Source organism: Pygoscelis adeliae, unplaced genomic scaffold (genome assembly GCF_000699105.1).
Source record: "Pygoscelis adeliae isolate BGI_AS28 unplaced genomic scaffold, ASM69910v1 Scaffold308, whole genome shotgun sequence".
Classification (NCBI taxonomy): Eukaryota; Metazoa; Chordata; class Aves; order Sphenisciformes; family Spheniscidae; genus Pygoscelis; species Pygoscelis adeliae.
In genome coordinates, this window is record NW_008825306.1 from 1,944,505 (window position 1) to 1,950,456 (window position 5,952).

The following is a 5,952-nucleotide window of genomic DNA, read 5'->3' on the forward strand; positions in this document are numbered from 1 at the left end:
CAGAAAGCTGCTGCTTGTCACCTCTTCTGAGGTAAAATGGTTTGCACCGAGTGCTGCTGAGCTCTCTTACGTCAGCTGAGCACTGTGGGAAGACTAGGACTTTGGTTGGGAGATTCACTATTACTCAGCATGTTTGCTGAGTAAATAAAGTCACTGCTTTTTCCTTTGAATCTTTGCGCCAGTTTGCAAGTGGCGCGAGCTCAGCCACGGAGGGCTCCTCGTTGCTCTGTGCCTTTCCACTCGGAAGAGGTGAAACCCTGTGTATAAACCGCCAACGCAGTCCCATATTACAGAGCACACTGCCTCCTTTTAACACCTAACTTGTTCCCTTTCTGTGCAGTCATCAGACCTGTCTGCTTTTAATAAAGGCTTGTGGGACTCTGGCAAACATGACTCCATCTGTCTGTTCCACTTCAAGGCTGTCAGTGTTCATTTTGGGCTGCGTTTCTTGCAGGCGGTGTCTCTCTCTGTTAGCTGTCCTTACAAGGTTTCTTCAAATAGATCCAGTCAGCAACACCAAAGCGCACGGAAGCATTCACTGTCCAGTTACCTACATAAACAAGTTTGTTCCTTGTAATGAAAAACAATACAAATGAAAAGCGAGTATTACTGTTCACATAGCTCTGCGTGAAATTCACTGTTATATCCTGATTCAGGAAAGCAGCTTTATCAAGGAAAGGACTTAAACATGTGTTTGCAGTTAATTAAAAGGCCTTTGAACAGAGGCGAGTTAAGCATGTGCTGACATGCTTTCGCTTGTAACCTGTGAAGAAAGACTACAGCTGGAATTGGCATTAAGATAGGAAATGAAGAACGTCCTGCCCTGTAAAGAGATTTCTTCTTCTACCTGGTTACTGTGTCTGTGAAATCTGGGCTCTTTGGAAGTCAGTGGCAGAACCCCAGACAAGTTGAGGGGGTCAGTACATCATCCGCTATACTTCTTCTGAACCTTGCAAAGCAGATTAAAAAAACTACTTCTTTCCCTTCCAAAATCTTTTCTCCCTAATAAAGAAACAACTGTTTTAAAAGTATGCCTTTCTGATGTCCAGTTTTGATCTTTCCTATCTTGGTTAGTTATTTTGCTTTTTTACTATCAAGCCATTCGTTTGATCCAACGGCATTTGGCAGCCTGCAACTGCTTCATAACTTCTGGCACAATTAACTGCACAGCCAATCTATAACTGTTTTTAATGAACAGGCAGGTTTTTTTGCTGGACTTAAGAGCATTTCCTGGCTGCTTTGGTTACCACTTTGTCTGCTTATGGTACACCTAGTATTTTCTTAAAATTCACAAGTAGGCAGGCAAAACAGTTACTCTAATCAGCTGTGAAGTTAATACTAATAAGGTATTAGTTAGAGCTAATACTCTGTTCAGCCAATGCTCAAGTGGATCCTACTAGAAAAATCACCGCTGTATTAATCATTAAAGGAAAAAAGAAAAAAATGTGGTGTTATTCACATTTGCACAGTGTGGCTCTCTGCTGGAAAGATAGTCACAATGATTCAACAGGGATGGGAAAATTCTGTAAATATGGAATTCACAGAATGAAAAAATGTCTTTGCGGCTGATTGGTTGGTAACATTTTTAATTATTACTGAAATAAATTATCCTTCGTACAGCATTTTTAGTAAATCATACTGTTAAGCTCTGCCTTTTATTATCTTTAGAAAGAATACGAGATTGCTAGCTCTAATCTAAGCCAGTCCTCTTGGACCTGTGGCAACGAGTATCAATGAATCAATGGGTATTTGCCAAGGACAGACACTGAGAGAGAGAAATGCTAATCGCTGTGGTGCCTGCTCCACCTACCTACAGTATCAGGCCCTGTCAGAGAACATGCAATATTTTCTGGCGTCAAAGTTGGTTATTTGGGGGCAGGGATTTCCATTGTCCCTATAGGATGCTGGATTTCATTGGTGTAAGATTTCTAAAGGTCTCTTGCTGGAAGAAGGTCACTCAGGTCCTTCGAGGTACGTCCCTAGCAGTCCCTACAAGAACAGCTAATACTGTAGGGGAATCATAAACGTGCACGTTCTGGCATTTGAAAAATCAGTTCGAGACTAGCTCAACAAGTGCAGCTTTGAATCATGTGAGGCTGCAAAACACCTCTGTGTAATGCTGCCAAAGAAGAAATACCCTTTGGTGGCACATTTTGCCCCGATAAGTGGGGCCCCGCTGGTACACCTCCATATCTCCTGGGAGCTCAGTGACATCAAGGGCACACTGTGCAAAGATCTGATTTCCGTCCCGGGGACTGAACGGGGCAATGTGAGAACTCGGTACAAGAACAGTATTGGCTCAGAAGAGGAAGCTCCCCGGGCAAACTGGAGTGAAAGCCGTCACGCTGGCTGTGTGTATACAGAACTTAGAGGGTGGTTGCTGGAACAGCCATGAGCACAGGACATGGCACATCCTATCATTTCTGCCCTGCAGGACAGGCCGGCCAGCAGCATGGCAAGCAGCCTGGTGGCACAGGACTAGTAGGGCGTGCTTGGGCATGGGGGCCCCTCTGCAACACACGTTCACAGGCTCCCGCTCTGACCCGGCACCAACAGGTCTGATCTGGAGGGCAGCCTCAGGCTCATCCTCAGCAGGCAACCCCGGTGTTTCCAGCCAGCTCGTCTACCCACACATCTCTGCTGCTCTTGCTGCCACAACACGCATCAGGCAAGAACTGCATCCATCTGTCTTGATGGCACAAAGTCTTTTCCCTGTAAAGTCCTTCAAGTGCCTGAGCTCTAGCATGCTCATCATTTTACCATTTAATATATTAGATATTAATTGTATCAGCTTGAGATGGATGAATTTCCCTTTATTACACAAATGGATGTATCTGTAAAAATGGTGTAAAAACACCGTTTATTTTGCTGCTTGAAGTGTTTTTGTTAGATCCCGTTTAGGTCTGTAGGTGTTGTTAATAGCTGTTCATCAGCCATTAGCCAAGCTCATGACAAAGACTGCCCTTTCTAAGCTGCAGATATTTAGAAAGAAGCCATTCTAGCAAATGATGTCATATAATCAATGCCATCTACTGAAAGCAAGTTTGCACCCACTATAAACATTTTCTGCAGATAACCATTTTGAGACCTGTTTGAAAAGCATCTTGGCCCAGAGCAGAAGTAATATTTTTTCAGTCCTGATCATTTAACATCACCTCTCCCCAGGGTTGATGCTGTGATTTGGAACGTGCTACGGTCCCGACTCTGGGACCTGCTGGATACTCCGTCTTTCCCCTGGCACCGAACGTGGCCTTCACATAAGGCTGGAGACATGAAGGTCTGTGCTATGTCTGATCACCGCTTTTCTTTCCAAGGATCAATTGTATTTGATGTTTGTCAGATCATATCCCAAGACAGTAAGCGTAAACATGTTAACTTTATGTTCTGTAACTAAATCTATTCATTTTCAGAACTGCCTTCTACAGAGGCCATTTTGTGGTCAACTTAAGCCCGTCCAACTAAAAGCTGGTGCCAAAAAGGGCAGTCACTTTTCCCCTTCAGAAATGACATTCGTGCCCCCAACCAGGCCTCAGATCTAGCAATTAGGGCATGTGATGCCATGAGGGGCATCAGCTCTGCCTGCCAGTGTAACCAAAACCGAATTCTTTTTCTTCAGCATTAGTTTTCAGCCAGTTCAGCTAGTTAATCCTATTTACCTAGGGCTGCAGGATTGCTAGAGCTGACACAGAGGACCATGTGATTAGGGCAGGGAAAAATGTGTGACCGTATACTGGCAACAGCCCATAGTTGCTGATGCTGACCGTGAAACCACAGCCGCAACTGGACAATAAGGGAGGAATTCATGCCTGGGAATTGGTAGCTGACACACAAACATCTTCAAATCATGAGTCTCCCTTTAGAGTCAGCGGAGATCTAATCAGCTTTGTCAGTGGAGCCTGCAATGTGGTTTATCTCCTCCTACAGTAGTATGTACTTGATTAGATGAATCCCATCCTTAGAATGCCCATTTCTGTCGTTGACTATAAAGAAAGCCTGGTATGAATAGCTCAGAGATTAGGTCAATGAGGCGACTCCTGCCCCCAAGTGTTAGTTCTGCCCATTATAAGACAAGGGGTTTTCTTATTCGTACGTTAAAGCATGAGTTAAGTGAGTTCTTTAATGCCACAAACTGAATCATGTCAGAAGGAAGAGTAGAATCCAGTGGCCCGTCCTGCTAATAGTAATGCTTATACCAATATACTAGAAATGTGATGTTCAAAGCTGTGTCTCCAAGCTAAAATTCACAGGCATAGAGGAGGTGTTTTGATTTAATCAGTCCTGGGCAGCCAACAGTTCCCTCAGAAGCAAACAGGAGTGGTGGCTGCTTTTGGAAAGCAGGTCATTTATGTAGGTGATTAAGCATGGAGGAGCCTGACTTCAGGCATGAGTTTTCAAAAAACTTTCATCTAAATCTTACAAGCTAATTCTATACGGTTCATTATGAATGGCTATTCGCATAGCAAAATAGCGACTGTGAACATTGCTTCTTGAAAGCTTTATTTGTGTTGACCTGCTTTATATCTAGCCAGACGTTTCTGTCTTAATGTTTGGGAAAACAAAGGTTCACATCAGCATGGGTGGATTAAATGATGTGCCACAGTAGCTGCAGATCCAATGGAGGGAACCCATTTCTACCACTGCTAAGATGACAAAGCAAATATTAAATACAGCAGTTACCGTGGCTGTCCCAAGAAGGACTCATCCATCAAGTTTGCAAGTAATCTGTTTGTGAAATACATGCTCCAGCTCCCTTATTGACTAACAATGTATATTATCTGGTTAGTTAACAGTGGGGATAAAGGTCTTTTTCCTGCCATATGTCAAGCTCTTGTGCAAAAAGCTGCGGTTAAACTGTGTATAACCTTAGGATTGTGAACAGTGCCAACTGAAGTTCTAGGAATATGCTTATTCAGTTTTTTATTAGCCATATATAATAGACATACTTTGTGCCTTTGCTAATTAGATAAACCAGAGCCTATCTGTGTCTTGGAAACTTCCCTATAGGAAGATATTGTCCTTCTAAAAAAGGGAATATGTAAATAAGCAAAATATGTGCTTATTTGATGAGCAGCATCACAGCACACCAGTGTTGTTAATGCACTGGTACGTGCATTTTATATCACTGCAGTGATATAAAATCACTATAAGCACTATCAAAATACATATATATAGACACTAACTGTTAAAAGTCAGTGAATTAGTAGATCTTTTTCAAGCTGGTCTTCAGAGCTTCTACACCTGTTAATTATGATAGCCAACACCTTTATGTCTAATCCGAAGAGGGAAAAATGTTTCCCACATGATATTTTGGATTCATGGAGACTTGATGGCAGCCTATAAGCGCACAGAAAGGCAGCCGATGATAGTGTTTGTGTGTTCACGTTTCCCCGAGGAGTCATAACAGGCTGGGCTCACATAGTCCGCTGTGGGAGGCAACCATACCCGTGGATTGCCCTCCAGGACACTCTGTGTGGGTGAACAAGGAATCAGGTGTCCACGTGTGTGGCTCCTCCTGAAATGTTCGGTATGGCGGCATGCAGGCAGCGTGTAGGCTGGGAAGTGTTGCGAGAGGGAGAGGAGGAGCTGCTTGATCTCTGTCATTATAATTCACCACAGTCATATGCAATGCTTTCCTGGCATTGACTTTGGCCTGATCTAGCAGTCGGGGCAGCTGGGGCAGTCTGGCAGTGCTACATGGCCCAGCGCTTTCCACCGGGGCATGTAGCAGGACCGAGTCTTCTCTTTATTGAGGTGATTCATCCTAGCCCCACATACCATAGTGTCCTCCTGACCTCCTTAGTCTCTCTCTCACCCCCTATCACTGTCACACAGCCTGTTTGTGCTGGTCGAGATGATAACGCAGGTCCCTGCACATGGACATCCCACTCTGGCAGCCAAAACCCAAGTTTGCAGGCCACCTGATCCAGCCACGGGTAAAAAAGTGAACGTTGA